General features: G+C 34.9%; 1 protein-coding gene across 1 annotated transcript in view; it reads left to right on the top strand.

The window, feature by feature from the left end:
• Positions 1-18,146, top strand: part of LOC144772081 (protein sel-1 homolog 3-like) — a 397,544-nt gene that overhangs the window by 128,548 nt on the left and 250,850 nt on the right. The gene's annotated exons all lie outside the window — the stretch shown is intronic.

Below are 18,146 nucleotides of genomic sequence, written 5' to 3'. Positions count from 1 at the left end.
GCAAGCAAGTTCCTTAGCTCGCACCCTCTTCACTCCTGTCGGGGCCTTCAAGACAGCTGAGACCAGGTGAAGAAAGAGCAGTGTGTGGCTCTGTGTGTATGTGGCTCTGTGTGTGTGGCTCTGTCTGTGTGGATGTGTGTGTGTGTGTTCTGTGTGTGGCTCCGTGTGTCTGTGGCTCTGTGTGTGTGTGTGGCTCTGTCTGTGTGTGTGGCTCTGTGTGTGTGTGTGTGTGTGTTCTGTGTGTGGCTCTGTGTGTCTGTGTGTCTGTGTGTGTGGCTATGTGTGGCTTTGTGTGTGTGTGTGTGGCTCTGTGTGTGTGGCTCTGTGTGTGTGTGTGTGTGTGTGTCTGTGTGTGTGTGTGCAAATGCAATAGGTGTCGCATTTGCGAGATATTAAACTATTGGCATTGTAAATGACAAAGCCATTTATTTATCTGTTTTCAAAGCCAACACATAAATAACGTTTGTCATTTACAATGCCAATAGCTCTAATTTTTTAAAAAAGCGAGACAGTTGCATTGTAAATGCTTGTTAAATTAATGTTCCGGCACAACTAGTGTCTCTCAGCAATTTTTGTAGCTACCCCTGCCAGAAGACAAAGTACATGAGGAAATACTTAAATGTGTACATAACTAATTAAAAAACTCTCAGACTCAAGGACACAGATGTGGAAATAGCACAAGATGCAGTAGGCGAATAACTTCCTCCTTGGCTACAGAAAGCCACTGTTGCATGTAGTTCAGGGAAGATATCAGCCACCTTCCAACAGGCAACATTCCTGCTTCCTTTTGCTTAGCCTTTAGCTGATGAAATACACCTTCCTGGGCACCTGGTGTTAATATATTTAGGTGGCTGTGGAATAGTCTTTGCCTTTATTAGAATCATGGACCTGGGAGCACTGTCAGTTTGACCTCACTGCTGCAATCTACAATCTACACTTGATATATTACAATGGGGTCGATTGACAAAGGTAAAGTTTTAGATCTATAAATTACAAAGTTCATATCCTGTTCTTACACATAAGTGTAGTTTATTTTATCGCATTTTTATATTCATTGTGTTTTTAAATAGCGCATACTAGGCACTTTACATAAGACACCATACGAGTATAGGGAACAGTATGATTGCAAAAACATCATAGGATAAAATACAGCAAACATTGTAAACAACCGTGTAGGAAATTGGGCTATTTGTTGAGGGGGTGAGAGCTCCACTCAAGCAATAAACACAAACTTGTCAGGGTGATCCACACAGTCACTAAATAAACCTGTGCTTAGCTATATGGTAACCTTGCACTAAAACAGCCAGACTTAATTTAAAGGCAATGTGTAAAGTATTATGGATGCTTTTTGTGCATTTGAGATTTGTGCCTTATTAACAACATGCTGAACATGGATTTACTTTCCAATTTACATGTCCACACTGACATGGTACAATTACATTTAGAACAAATTTGCTGACTTGTTAAAGTGCATTTTCCTGTCTAATGTTAACTAGGTTTTAGGCCTCGAAACCATCTTGTTCAAAATGGATGTCTCATTCTGCATGTTCACTGTTCATTATTTCTGCAACCACAGTTTAATCCATCATTATTTTGCTCACCAAGCCACCCCAGTTCAGACATGGCCATATGTAATGGTGTCAAGCTATCCTGGCTGAAGACGGCTGATAGCCAGAAACCGGTCCTAGGATGCTTGATTCCGGTCCAAGGAAGACATGGCTTGGCAGTTCGGGCTGGACTGTTCCCATGAGGCACAGGGTCAAGGCTGATTTGCATATGGCCATGTCTGAATTGGGGTGGTGTGGTGAGCAAAAAAACAATGGATTTAGGCCCAGATCTCTGTACTGGGGTGAATGTATGACATTGTTCTGCATTCTGTCCATCAACTGTTGTTTTTGCATTTGTCACCCCAAGTGGGACGGGTATGCTCAGACGTGAGTCCCGTGCTCTCCACACCATGGAGTAAAGCTATCCTGGCTGAAGACGGCTGATAGCCGGAAACCGGCCCTAAGATGCTTGATTCCGGTCCAAGGAAGACATGGCTTGGAAGTTCGGGCTGGACTGTTCCCATGAGGCACAGGGTCAAGGCTGATTTGCATATGGCCATGTCTGAATTGGGGTGGTGTGGTGAGCAAAAAAACGATGGATTTAGGCCCAGATCTCTGTACTGGGGTGACTGTATGACATGTTCTGCATTCTGTCCATCAACTGTTGTTTTTGCATTTAATTTAAACACCCTGGGTACATGTGGTACCATTTACTGGGGGATTATTGGTACACTAAATGTACGAATCAGGAGTATACCAATTTTACGATGGTTGAAGAAGGGAGCACAACACTTTACCACTGGTTAACAGGAGTAAAGTGTGCATAGCCGTAATGCTAACAAAAACACGTTCAGCAAAAATGGGTAGTGAAGGCAAAAATCTGGGTGAATACCTCACAAAAGATGATCAAGCAAACAAACACTGCAAAATCAATCTGTCCTAAGCACAAAAATGCAGGATGCTACAAATAGAACAGCGATTACTTATACATATATGAAAGAGTATTCAGAATCGAAGTAGTAATTCACCAACCAGCAAGGAGAATCCCAGCTCAAGAAGCGAGGCCCATTAGCGAGTGTGAGGTAGAAAGAAAATGATGGTTAAAAAGGAATTGTTTAATTTTCGTTTGAAAGACGGTGGAGAAGAGTTGGTGCAGAATGTGGGTGAGATAAAGTTTTTATACTTGGTTGTTGATCTTAGGAAAAAACTGTATCAAAGTAATTTTTTTATTGAAAGCAAGGGTTTTCGGATGCAATGTGTGTGATCTGCTGAGGTCCAGCTTCCTAGATAGATAGATAGATAGATAGGGGAGTGATCAGAGTGTAAAAGGAAGAGCAAGATGAATTCTAGAAATGCCAGAGTGGATACTGTTTCCATAGTCTAATCTGGAAAGTACCAACGCTTACACTGCATCTTTTAAGTCCTTTTCAGGCAAGAAAGTATTGATAGCCTACGTCTGAACCAATGACTAACATTTCTTGCCATATTGTTGATGAGTTTATGAGGAACAAGATGATTATCAAAATGTAAGCATAGGGATGTGGAGATTTCAATAATGGCTAGCTCTTTGTTTAAGGCATTAATAGAGTTCACCCACTTTTAATTAAAGCGGAAGAGGAATGGGGCGAAATAAATAGGAACACATTTTTGTGAGGATTGAATGCAATGGTGGTGACCAGTCATCCAGAATTGTATGGTATCAAGAGCAGAGTCCAGTATGGTGGTAAAGGCAGGATAAGAATCATTCAGATCAAACTGGGTGTCATCTACATATTGGTGATAAATTATGCTTGATTAATTAATGATGTCACTCAAAATGTTAATATAAAGATAAAAACATGTGTAGGGGTTAAGGCAGATCCATGACAAACTCTATGTGAAGCTGTAGCAGGATTGGAGAATGAGCTCTCTATTTTGATGCTTTGGGAACAATTTGTTAGGGAGGATTTAAACCAAGCCAGTGCCTCAAGTATTTTTGCCACGTAGGGGAGGAGAGAAATCGGCTGATAGTTTTTCATGTTGAGATGATCCTCACGTATTTTCTTTTGATGGGGAACTACGACTGCCTTTTTGAAGTATGAGGGGGATATGCCAGGGTTGAGGGACTGATTGAGAAATTATAAAATCAGCTCTGAGAAGAGGGTAAATACTTCTTTCAGTCTGTGAGGGGGCAAATGTCACCAGGTGACCTTGATTTGATTTTTGTCATTAGGGTTGCTAGGTCCTCTTCACTCATCACCGGGAAAAATGACCTGACCCTTGTGTTCATATCATCCATGGACAAAATATTGTGGAGAGGACATGGGGGAATGTTCTTTTTGTGGAGAGAGGGAGGAGAAGAATTAAGTTAAGTGGAGCAAATGATGAGAGCATTGTCTGAAGAACAAACCTTATGCTTATATTCCTGTTTGGGGCACTGAAAGTGCTAGCCTACCTGGGCAGCAAGATACACCTTGTAGGGTGTGTGGTTGAAAGATTGCAGCCTTTATTTTTTTATCCTTTGTTGGCATTATCTCAGTGCTATGCATGATGACCACTAAGGTGTGGTTGTTGTGTTATGTGACGCAGCACTTAGCAGTGTGGTGGATAAAGAGGTATGCCATTTATAGCTTTTAGTAACTGGTAGCTTTGAGCAGATCCCTTTATGGTATTTCTTATGATCATAGTCTACTTAGCTGGCTGCTGCACTGCGTTGTCTAACATGATATTTTGTTCAAGCATTTTGGTTCTAAGCAGGCATGGTTGGATAGAGAAATGGTAAGGACTTCTGCTGGGATCTGCTTTGTTACTGTCAACCAATATCTGCATGTCATTGTAAGATGTAAAGAAACAGTTATAGTGTGTAGCTAGTTCGGACCTGCAATGGTGGCCTAGATCAGAGTCCTCCAATTGGCCTGCAGTGTGTGGCAGCTCTCTTCAGCTATTCCATACCTGTTCACTTGGTGATGGCTGGATTATTGACTGGTGTGGACGGTAATCAGACATAATATCGAAATTATTATATCGAACTGACATAATATCGAACATTAAATATCGTAGGTCAAAAATATCGAACAAAAAAATATCGTATACAAAAATATCGTAAATAGTATGTTTATCATAATATCGAAAGTAATTATATCGGAAGACAAAATATCGAATAAAAAAAATATCGTATAATAGTAAATAATAGTAAAAAATATGCATATTAAGTTAATATTTTATTGAAATCAGTTAATGTTATTGAACAAAAAATATTTGAATTTTTTTTAATCTTATAATAATTATAAATACATATATATTTTTAGGAGCGGGTTATTGGGTTTATAGGGGATAAGGGTGGGGAGTGTTTTAAAAATATATGTTTAAATAAAATTATATTTCTAAAATATGATATATTTTTTTAAATATTAATATAATGATTATAACAAATTTTAAAAAAATTTAAAATGTTAAAAAAAATTCGAATTTAGAAATTCGAAATTTAAATAAAAAATGTAACAAATTTGGAAAAATTTTCGAATTTAGAAATTCGAAATTTAAATAAAAAATTTAACAAATTTGGAAAAATATATGTATTAAAATTTTTTCGAAATATTGATTATGTTATAATAATTATAAATACATATATATTTTTAGGAGCGGGTTATTGGGTTTATAGGGGATAAGGGTGGGGAGTGTTTTAAAAATATATGTTTAAAAAAAATTATATTTCTAAAATATGATATATTTTTATAAATATTGATATAATGATTATAAAATTTTAAAAAACCATATTAATTTTTTTTTAAAAAATTCGATTTTAGAAATTCGAAATTTAAATAAAATGTTTAACAAATTTGGAAAATTATATGTATTAAAATAAATTGCGAAATATTTATTATATAATTTAAATATTTATATAATTGATATAAAAATACAAATAAAAAATCCAAATTAGAATTTAGAAATTTAAATAAAATATGTAAAGATTTTGAAAAATATATGTATTCATAAAATTTCCAAAATATAGATTAGATATTTATTAATAAATATATAATGATTAGAAATATAATACAATATATAACAAATTAAAAACTCTAAAAAAAAATTATACATATATTTTTATTAAATAAATATAACAGTTTTACAAATATATGTATTAATAATTATAAATATTGTTACATTTTATTTTTAAAATTTTAAATTTCGCATTTTGATATTTGATTTGTAAATTTTAAATTTCTACATTAAATATTTAGATTTGTATAAAAATGATAAAATATATATATATTTTATATAATATTTAAAAAAAAATCTTTTTGTTTTATAGTCTTTTAGTTTTAAATTAAAACTGTTATAATATTAGAAGTTTTTTCATATATAACAATTAAACATTTCCTATATTTATGTCCAGCACCTAATTCAATTTTATGTAGACTGGAGTGGGAATAGTAAATTATATTTAATTTGTGTCCAGCACCTATTTCAATTTTATGTAGACTGGAGTGGGAATAGTAAATTATATGTAATTAGTGCCCAGCACCTACTTCAATTTAATGTAGACTGGAGTGGGAATAGTAAATTATATGTTTTTGGTTTTTTAAGGGGTATTTTTAGGGTTCAGGGTCAGTTTTCAGTTTTTGTGTAAAGGGGTATTTTTAGGGTTCAGGGTCAGTTTTCAGTTTTTGGGTAAAGGGGTATTTTTAGTGTTCAGGGTCAGTTTTATGTTTTTGGGTAAAGGGCTATTTTTAGGGTTCAGGGTCAGTTTTCTGTTTTTGGGTAAAGGGGTATTTTTAGGGTTCAGGGTCAGTTTTCAGTTTTTGGATAAAGGGGTATTTTTAGTGTTCAGGGTCAATTTTCAGTTTTTGGGTAAAGGGGTATTTTTAGGGTTAAGGGTCAGTTTTCAGTTTTTGGGTAAAGCAGTATTTTTAGGGTTCAGGGTCAGTTTTCAGTTTTTGGGTAAAGGGGTATTTTTAGTGTTCAGGGTCAGTTTTCTGTTTTTGGGTAAAGGGGTATTTTTGGGGTTCAGGGTCAGTTTTCAGTTTTTGGGTAAAGGGGTATGTTTTTGTGTTCAGGGTCAGTTTTCAGTTTTTGGGTAAAGGGCTATTTTTAGGGTTCAGGGTCAGTTTTTTGTTTTTGGGTAAAGGGCTATTTTTAGGGTTCAGGGTCAGTTTTCAGTTTTTGGGTAAAGGGCTATTTTTAGGGTTCAGGGTCAGTTTTCAGTTTTTGGGTATAGGGGTCTTTTTAGGGTTCAGGGTCAGTTTTTGGGTAAAGGGGTATTTTTAGGGTTCTGGGTCAGTTTTGAGTGGGAATAAATTATATTTAATTAGTGTCCAGCACATACTTCAATTTAATGTAGACTGCAGTGGGAATAGTAAATTATATTTAATTAGTGTCCAGCACCTACTTCAATTAAATGTAGACTGGAGTGGGAATAGTAAATTATATTTAATTAGTGTCCAGCACCTACTTCAATTTAATGTAGACTGGAGTGGGAATAGTAAATTATATTTATTTAGTGTCCAGTAACTAATTGATATATATGTGGATTAATTTGGGAAGAGTTGTTGATTTATGTATAATAAAATAATATATATATTATTTTTGTGTATGGGAAAAAAACATTTTTATGATATTAATAGTAAAACACACACTTAATAAATTTTTTCAAACAACATAAATTTATTAGGTATTGTATAATTTGCTGAGTACATTATTTTCAACATATATTATTGACATTTGTGAAAAATGTATATTTTTGAAACAAAAACATTATATAAATGTAAAAAAAAATGTTTTACATGAGAAAAATAAAACATAGTATTGTTTAATGTCATATCACATTTTTATAGTGTTACATATGTTCTTAGTAAATGCAATTATTGTATTAATATTAATATTTAATATATTAATATTAATTATTTAAACAATGTATTTCGATACATTTTATTTTTAACATAGGTTTCTTTATATACATTTTGAAAATTGTCAGAACAAAATTTTGTAACATTACATTAAATTTTTCAAATATTTTAAATTAATATTAAACATTTTGTTATTATATTTATTTTTACAGTTTTACTACATATTTCACAATTATTTAATATAAGGAGAAAAAAAACATTGTGTTAAATATTGTACTAATTTTGCAAATATTGAAGGTCATTTTACACAGATTAATTAATATATTTGTCATTTTGGACTATTTTGTTGCTTTTGGGTCTTTTATTTTGTAACCGGGTTAGGTCGTTTTGTGTCATTTGGATGGAGAGCAGCTCGCGGTTGGGAGAAACTTAACGTTGAAAAATATATGTATTCATAAAATTTCCAAAATATAGATTATATATTTATTAATAAATATATAATGATTAGAAATATAATACAATATATAACAAATTAAAAAATCTAAAAAAAATTATACATATATTTTTATTAAATAAATATAAAAATTTTACAAATATATGTATTAATAATTATAAATATTGTTAAATTTTATTTTTAAAATTTTAAATTTCGCATTTTGATATTTGATTTGTAAATTTTAAATGTCTACATTAAATATTTAGATTTGTATAAAAATGATAAAATATATATATATATTTTATATAATATTTTTAAAAAAATCTTTTTGTTTTATAGTCTTTTAGTTTTAAATTAAAACTGTTATAATATTAGAAGTTTTTTCATATATAACAATTAAACATTTCCTATATTTATGTCCAGCACCTACTTCAATTTTATGTAGACTGGAGTGGGAATAGTAAATTATATTTAATTTGTGTCCAGCACCTATTTCAATTTTATGCACACTGGAGTGGGAATAGTAAATTATATGTAATTAGTGCCCAGCACCTACTTCAATTTAATGTAGACTGGAGTGGGAATAGTAAATTATATGTTTTTGTTTTTTTAAGGCGTATTTTTAGGGTTCAGGGTCAGTTTTCAGTTTTTGGGTAAAGGGGTATTTTTAGGGTTCAGGGTCAGTTTTCAGTTTTTGGGTAAAGGGGTATTTTTAGTGTTCAGGGTCAGTTTTCAGTTTTTGGGTACATGGGTATTTTTAGGGTTCAGGGTCAGTTTTCTGTTTTTGGGTAAAAGGGTATTTTTAGTGTTCAGGGTCAGTTTTCAGTTTTTGGGTAAAGGGCTATTTTTAGGGTTCAGGGTCAGTTTTCAGTTTTTGGGTAAAGGGGTATTTTTTGGGTTCAGGGTCAGTTTTCAGTTTTTGGATAAAGGGGTATTTTTAGTGTTCAGGGTCAGTTTTCAGTTTTTGGGTAAAGGGGTATTTTTAGGGTTCAGGGTCAGTTTTCAGTTTTTGGGTAAAGGGCTATTTTTAGGGTTCAGGGTCAGTTTTCAGTTTTTGGGTATAGGGGTCTTTTTAGGGTTCAGGGTCAGTTTTTGGGTAAAGGGGTATTTTTAGGGTTCTGGGTCCGTTTTGAGTGGGAATAAATTATATTTAATTAGTGTCCAGCACATACTTCAATTTAATGTAGACTGCAGTGGGAATAGTAAATTATATTTAATTAGTGTCCAGCACCTACTTCAATTAAATGTAGACTGGAGTGGGAATAGTAAATTATATTTAATTAGTGTCCAGCACCTACTTCAATTTAATGTAGACTGGAGTGGGAATAGTAAATTATATTTATTTAGTGTCCAGTAACTAATTGATATATATGTGGATTAATTTGGGAAGAGTTGTTGATTTATGTATAATAAAATAATATATATTATTTTTGTGTATGGGAAAAAACATTTGTATGATATTAATAGTAAAACACACACTTAATAAATTTTTTCAAACAACATAAATTTATTAGGTATTGTATAATTTGCTGAGTAAATTATTTTCAACATATATTATTGACATTTGTGAAAAATTTATATTTTTGAAACAAAAACATTATATAAATGTAAAAAAAATTTTTTTTACATGAGAAAAATAAAACATAGTATTGTTTAATGTCATATCACATTTTTATAGTGTTACATATGTTCTTAGTAAATGCAATTATTGTATTAATATTAATATTTAATATATTAATATTAATTATTTAAACAATGTATTTCGATACATTTTATTTTTAACATAGGTTTCTTTATATACATTTTGAAAATTGTCAGAACAAAATTTTGTAACATTACATTAAATTTTTCAAATATTTTAAATTAATATTAAACATTTTGTTATTATATTTATTTTTACAGTTTTACTACATATTTCACAATTATTTAATATAAGGAGAAAAAAAACATTGTGTTAAATATTGTACTAATTTTGCAAATATTGAAGGTCATTTTACACAGATTAATTAATATATTTGTCATTATGGACTATTTTGTTGCTTTTGGGTCTTTTATTTTGTAACCGGGTTAGGTCGTTTTGTGTCATTTGGATGGAGAGCAGCTCGCGGTTGGGAGAAACTTAACGTCGCTTAAGGTAAGGTTTGTTTTATATGTTTTATGTCTATTTAATGTTATTTTTGAGACTAGTGTGGTGATATTTATTGTTGTTAGATTTAAGTGAGTGGTATTACAGGATTTATTATTGTTTATTTACGTGTGGTAGGTACACGTAGTTTTACCATTTTTTAGGCTTGTATGGAGAGTTACTATATAGATGTTTAAAGTATAAGTATTAGGAATTTAGGGGTCCATTAGGATGACGGGCGGACTTTGTCCGCCCGCCATCCTGTCGTAGTAGGGGACCGCCCGCCCTAAGGGCGGGGGTCCCGTGTGCAGCATTAGGATGCGCCCGCCACAGTGGCGGGCGCATCCTGCATTCATTCCATTGTGGCGGGCGGTGCATTCAGCACCGCCCGCCACAATGCCAGGAAGGCATGTCGTGCACTTCCATGCACAGCATGGCAGGCACCGCGCGGTGCCTGCCATGCTGTGCATGGAACTGCTGGGGGGTACCACAGGTACCCCCCATGTGCACCCCCCACCACCCCCGAGTCCTTGGGGGCCCGTAACGGGCCCACACAAGCAATCACCGCATGCCTTTCCGTGGTGGCATTGCCGCCACGGAAAAGCAGCTGCAGACAGGCATCCTAATATGGATGGCGGTGTCTGATAGACACCTCCACCATATGGTACCATTACCGCCCCGGCCGCAAGGCGACCGGGGCGGAAAAGCGGCGGACGGTCTTTCCGTCCGCCGCGGCCAACCATGCCATGTTAATATGGCGGGGGGTGTTTTCAGTCAGGATGGCGGGCGGATTGCCCCCGCCAGGCCGGCGGTGGCTACCGCCTGCCTGGCGGGGGCAATCCGCCCGCCATCCTAATGGACCCCATAATGTTAATACTAATGTTAGTAGTGTTTATGTGTAGTTTTATGTGGGTGGGAATGTATGTTTTATATGTTTCTGTTCTAGGTGTTTGCCATTTCGGAAGGAGCGTTTGTTTAGATGTTTTAGGGACTAGTTCAGTAATGGATTGTTCCATTCTAAACTCCTGGTAGCTTTGTTCTTTTTGAAGGCATTTAATGAATGTTTCTAAACTTGGTTTAGTTCTGCCAGTTGATTTTATAAAGGCATTGTGCCAACCTTCCACTGCGTTATTTGTTTTAGATTCTCCGTTTAAGGTGCTTTTGTAAACGTTCCACCAGGGTATTAGGAATTTAGGATTTCTTCTGTGGCCAGATCTATGGAGTCTGCCTACCCAGGTGTCTTCAAAGTAGTCCAAAAATGGACTCTGTTTTGCTTCATTTTGTTTATAAAAGGGGCTATCTATTAGAATGTTGTAGTGTTCTGCTACGTCTGTTTCTGGGACATAAGCTAGTGCAATGAGTTTTTTTATTTGATATGCAAAAGATGAGTTTGTTGCATATTCTATACTTAAGGTTGTCTTTTGTAGATGCCTCCATATACACTGGTTTAAATGGTAGTAGCAGCCTTGAATGCAGGTATGGGGGTGTAATTTCAATATGCTTGAAAGCATTGCTTGTTCAAAATCTAGGATTATTTTTTCTGGGGAATAGTCATTAGTTTTTTGTTTGATTATATTTAATAATTCCATATATGTGGAATTAGTTTTATTTGGTAGTAGTGCATAAAGAAGAGGTATGTTGCAGTTATTATATAGGCCATGTATGGTGTATAATTGGAAAAATGGTTTGGGACAAATGTTAAAAGTCCCGTCCATCATCCAATATTGAGTTTGCTGAAGTTTTATTAAGTTAAGATTTGTTCCAAAAATTATAAGTCTTTTATCGTTGCTTTCATTGTCGTAAATGATAAATGGGTGTTTGTTTAGAGTTATGGTTTGGTTGGCATTTAAACTTATATCACTATATGTTCTTGGAGGTGTTGTGGTAGTAGTAGTACTTTTTTTGGTTCGTGCTATAGTTCTTTTTAGTGCACGAACATTTGGCATCTGTGTTGTTGCTGTTTTAGGAATTTTGGGAATTTCTTCTTTTAATATGACACTGGTTGGTTTTTGGGAACCTGTGCTTGCTTCTTTTATGTTTTCTAATGCTGTTCTAACTTCTATTTCTGTTATGTTTGGTGGGTGGTTGTGTTCCCTTGTATAAAGTACAGTTGCTTCTCTAGTTGTTGCCCTTCCATAACACTTGTTAGAATAATATTTGCAACATTTCCAATTTACTTTCAACCCATATTGTTTCTCCTGGGTATAAGTGTAACACATGTAGCAGAGTAATAGCTTTCCTTTCTGGCTGGTCACAAATTCTGCTCCCTCAGTCATTTTGTTGTTTGTAAATATACAAGAGATATATTTATTAGTTATGTAAATGGTAATGTTTGTGTATAAAAATAATTAATTAAACAATACTTTAATATATACTTACAATTTGTTCAAATCTGTGAAATATTTTGATATGCTTTATTCTTCGGTTGTTGACTGTGTTTTCTGTTTGTCTCTGATCTGTAAGGTAAAAATAAGAGTAATTTTAATGATTTGCTTTTGTAGATTTTTAGAGTTTCAGGGCCAATTTTTCAATAAAATTGGCTGCTAATAACTTTAGGATATTAAAAAAAATTGTGAATATGCTTACTTTGTTACTTTTAGATAGGACGTTGGAGTAGAGTTGTCTGTTATTTCTTAGTAGAGTATTCTGTAGTAGTATCTGGAAAAAAAAAGATTTATTAGAAATGTTAGCATGTCTTTAGGTTTTTAACATTTTATCTGTTACTTTCGTTATTATATATACACACTTATTTTGTTATATCTTTGTGAATTGGTAATTTATTTTCTTGTTTTTGACAGTAGAGTTTTCTGTAGTTTTAGGAGGGAAAAAAAGTAGACATTTGTTATTAATTAGAACATGTGCTGTTTTTGGCGTTTTAACTCTTAGTTTTGTATTTGGAGGTACTAACTTTGTAAGTGTTCTTTTTGATTGTATAATGTTGTTGTTTGCTCTTTTGTAGTATAGTCTTATGTAGTCGTTTCTGAAATACACATTTTCCTATGTTTTAGAAATGTAAACCAGTGTTTCATTTTAAACATGTTACTAGTTAATGAAGATGTGGAATATACTTACTTAGCTTTGTGTATCTTTCGTTCTCTGAGTATTTTTCTCTGTTTGTTGTCTGTCGAATTGTCTGTAGTGGTAGTAAAACATAGAAAGGAGATATGTATAATTAGTTACAAAATGTCCTCATTTATTTGGATTTTAGCTTTTAATTTAGTGAGTCATTATACTTACTTTCTTAGTTGTATCTTTATGTTTGAGTTCTGTATTCTTGTATTTGTTAGGATAGTTATCTGCAGCGTTAGAAGAGAAATAAAAAAGTATAGGATTTTAATAATATGGTTTGTATTTTATTAAAAAGATTTAAATGTGTTTTAAATATAGACAATATATTTACAAATTTTAGCATTTTATTTAATTATAAATCAGTTGTGTGGTATATCTTAGTATACTAATCTGTAGTTAATTGAGAAATGGAAAAGTGCATATTTAGTAAATAATTTACATTTTAGTAGTAAAATATATTTATATTATTTGATTTACTTGTAAGTCATGAATCAATTCTTCTAATTTTGATGTTCTTGTCGTAGTGCAATTCATCCATAGATGTGTCTCCTTTCGTTTTTTTTAGCATGTGGTTTGTGTTTAATGGATAATTGTTTATATAGAGTATTGTAATTAGCAATTAGTTTGCTATTGGTTAATTTAGTATTTCTGTGTGTTTATTGGTTAGTTAGTAGATTTGAATTTCGGTTAGGATTTTCATGTAGTTAGATAAGGTTAATGTAATTTATTTATGATTACAAGTAAATAAAATAAATATTTTTAAATATTTTGGAAATATAAATAATAATTATTATATGTTGTTGAATTAAAAAAATTATTTAAAATGTATAAATAAATGAGAGGTGTTTATTTTATAGAAAATAATAATTTTTGGCGATAGCAATTATGTTTATATACATATTTAATATTATCGATATATTTTAAATTACGATATTATTGTTGGCGATATTAGTGAAATCGATATTTTAGTACTTGTGTATACATTTTAATGTGATCGATGTTTATGGTCTTCGATATGTATGTAGTCGATAATTTTGACATCGGTGTTTATGTATATCGATATTATGTTTCCGATATTTTGGTATATGTATAGTTAAGTATAGGATGTCGATATTAATGCTTCCGATATATTTGTGTCGATATTTTAGTATCTCAATAATGTGTCTGTCGATAATATGTCAGTGATCCGGTGTGGACAACACCTTTAGCGAATATGTCTTATGTGAATGTAAGAGGAGTACGCTACAATTGGCTGCAGATCACTGAGTGTAATGGTGTTATGATTAGCGTGGGCCAGATGAATATGTGTCTAAACCTTTCCCTTCAGGTGGTAGATGCTGTTTAAAGTGACACTGTGTTAGGATGGTACACAGGTTGGAGGGAATGCGACCCTCAAAACCCACAGAAAGGAAACATTTCCACAGGGCAAGTCACCAGCCCCTGTCACAAAATGTTAAGCCTTTCTATGGATGGGAATGGTGAGAGGCATGTCCATTGATCCTACGGTCACCTCATGGCCAATCAGTTTGACAGAGCAGGTCCTTGTGTCCGGCGAGCAGGTCGTCATTTAGGGCAATCTATTTGGCCATAACTTGAACTAATCAGAATGGCCAGGAAATCTTATATAATTGGTCAACAAGATGACCATTAGTTAGAGAGGAGAGAAGGTAAATTGATTTATATAGACTTATAGCCCGCCATAGAGGGCTATACCGGCTATTAAAGACCCTCTCCAGCGTTAAAGGCCTGAGCCGAAGGCGAGGGCCTTTAACAAGGGAGAGGGACTTTAATAGCCGGTATAGCCCAGCTACAAAGGGCTAAAAGGCTATTAGAACATTCTGCCACTAGAGGGCAGAATGTTCTAACAAAAAAGAACAAAGCCTTATAGGGTCGTGAGGGATTGGAATCCCCTCAGGCTCCCTGAAGCCTTTGTTCACAGCCAGAGCTGTGAACAAAGAAACATTGGAATGTTGGAGCTCCAGGCTTATACCATCCATTATAAGCCCAGAGCACTCCATTGTTTTCAATGGAGCTACCAACATTCCAGTGTTCTAATAATCCGTTATGGTGTAAACAAACAAGAATCCATGTGAATGCCACAATTTTGCTTCTTGGGAGATGATAAATCCACCACTGCTTGTGCCATTGTTGTGAGATTTGGTTGTGGTTGACTGAAGCAGCAATATGAATGCTTCCTAGTGAACATCTGAATTCTCACTGTTCCGACAGTGAGTGTTGTTTCTGGGGTACAATTCCCTGCTAAAGAGTGTCGAGGAATGTGAGCACTATTATAGGGAATATTTTAATATATTCTGTGCTTCAGTTCACTTTTTTTGAGGGGGGGTGTGGGATGAGGCATAAACATCCATACCTAAAAATGTGGAAGTAGATCACTTTTGGGAAACCTAAATATTTCCAGGTTCAAAGAATTTACAAAAACATGATTTCCATTTTGAGTGTTAGGTAGGCCAGTTGAAGGAACAGCGTTGCCTTAGTTTTTTCAAGTCTGAACCTTATGGTAAGCGGAGCAGCCAACCCAGTTTGGAAACATCCCTATCTAGGCAACATGAGAGGAGAGAAGCTCAATGAGTAAGCAAGTTGAAGAACATACTGGAGGCTCCACTGCAAGAAGTGATATTTTAAACACAATCGAAAGTTGGTCACTTGTGGGTCACAGGATGCCCAGAAATGGCTCAGCCATAGTTCCTAATGTATCTGTGCTACTGAATGATACAGTAGAGGACTGTTCCTCATATTTGGGATGTTTACCCTACTATACCTGTCTCATCATCTAGGTTGTTTCAGATCAAATGGGAGAGTAATGAAACCGTAAAGATGGACACTGTGGCCCGCTCCCGTAAAGATGTCCCTCACACCTCCGTACCGCCAGTCTGGTAACCCTGCTAATAACAAGCACTAGCAAAGCTAATTTACCTCTTCTGACCAATTGACTTTGACAATTCTTTTTATTGATACTGTGCAGCAATGGCAAAACCCCCCAAAAAATCAGAACAAAAGACAAAAAGGTGCAATGACAGGGCTCCGACTGGCTCCAACGTCATTCTGTCGGAGTATTAATGGGTGATGATGTATGTGGAAGCATGCGTCATCACACATGCACGCACCTACGGAATTACACTTCTATTTTTTATTTACCCGTCCAAGATGGCGCATGCCATTTGGATTAGTAAATAAAACCATTACATTTTACTTGTGCAAAAGGACATTTTGACATGCGGAGCAGCCCCGCAGCAAATGAAAGCAAAACAAGGACAATAAAAATAAATTAAAAAAAGGCACCAAAAAAGATTGTCACACCGGACACCACCAGTGATAACGACAGCCATGGTGGAGGGTGTCTGTAGTGGGGAGCAGCACACGAGAGAGAACGCTATAAAACGTGTGCACTTTAATGAAGTGCTGAAAGAAGAGAAAAAAAGTTGTTTTTGAATCAAAAGCATGGTGAAGAGGCTATTCTTCAGTGGAGGAAACAACAGATGAAGAAAAAGGCAAACCATCGAATAAGAAGCAAGTAAAGGAGAGCTACAGTGAAAGCAACCAATGGTAAGAAATGGGCGGTCTCTAGGATGCAATCTATTGAGTCGATTTTGCAATACTGGCGGAATTTCGGAGGCGGATTGGGCGGTTCATGGAAAAATCACATCCAGGGTGAGTAGGGAAACACAAGGCAAACCACCTAAAACAGCAAAACAGTCCTGAAATTTACTGAACCCAGATATCCTGCCTGGGGAAAAGGTGGATACAAAATACAATGAAAATAGGGTAATTGATTGTACAATATTTTGGTTTCTCGTTCCGCAAAAATGAAACTAACAGTTAATCTTCTCACATGGCAACCCTGTGAAGAAGCATTCTCACACAGTGAACATAAGTGAGTTGGTAACCCTTACAAAGAGTGAGTTTTGTGGTAGTCCAATGTGGCTTAAATCTATTGCAGGGTTTGCATTCTCCCTAGGAACGGGATATTGATCTGGCGCTTGTATTTGGACTGTTGGGAGGACAAGTGTGGTTACAAGGGTTGTACAGAAACTCCAGAGCCCTTCCCCCTCCAAGGACCTTTCGATTCCCCATAATAACATGCAAAATTGAAAATTGTTACAAGATTGGCAGGTATCCCATTTCTGCAATCACTTATGTATCTTCCTTGTATTTTCATCTCTTTATTAAAATTACTAGCAGCCCATCCCGACGTTGTCCGGGTATGAATTGCTGCCGGCCAGTAGTATATTGTTTTGTAGGATTACGTTTTGATAGCATTTCTTATCTGTGACAGGCCTGTGAAACGCTCCGATTCACAGTGCACTGCTGATGCACTTAAGAGTGCGCGTTCAGTAGTGTGCAAACTCGAGTTTCCCTACTTTATTTTTCCTTGCAATATTATATAGCGCAAACTCAACAACATGGCATAAGCACAATTTACATTACAGAAGAACATATTCATTTGTGGTAGGCACGGGGAGACAAAGCGATTTGCCTGGAATCACAGGATGTTGAGCTGATGCCGAGATTCAACGTAGCTCCCCAGCTCTAAAGTTCACAATTCTAGAACTTGTGGCGGGAGGTGTGTCTAAAAGTGTACGTCGGTGCGGCCATCAATGAGAGAGACCTGTGCATTTTTCAAATCAGTGGTGAAAAAGTATGTTGCTGGAGATGTGGGCCACCGTGCCACCAATGTACTTACTGGGGGTGGGTAAACACCCATTATTCCGCAACTTTCTTTCCGCATACCATCACTCCGCATACTTTCATTACGAAAGTACCATGACTCCGCAATGCCATTTTAACACATGGCATTACATTTTATATGCTTTACCACGCATACATTTACAACGAAATTCGTTGTAAATGCATGAATGGTAAAAGCAAGTTTTTTTTAATGTTTTGATAAGGTAAGTATGGGTATAGGGGTATATGTTTTGGGGTACTGAGGTATATGTTTTGGGGTGTTTGGGTATTTTAAGGGTTCAGATATAGTTTTGGGTTATGGGGTACAGGGGTAGTTTTTAGGGTTTAGGGATAGGTATGGGTTTTGGGGTACATGGGTATTTTTAGGGATCAGGGCTAGGTTTGGGTTTTGGGGTATAGGGGTATTTTTAGAGTTCAGGGGTAGGTTTGGGTTTTGA

Source organism: Lissotriton helveticus, chromosome 8, assembly GCF_964261635.1.
Source record: "Lissotriton helveticus chromosome 8, aLisHel1.1, whole genome shotgun sequence".
NCBI classification, from domain to species: domain Eukaryota; kingdom Metazoa; phylum Chordata; class Amphibia; order Caudata; family Salamandridae; genus Lissotriton; species Lissotriton helveticus.
The sequence above is the reverse complement of the archived record's forward strand: the minus strand, read 5'-3'. Positions and strand labels throughout refer to the sequence as shown.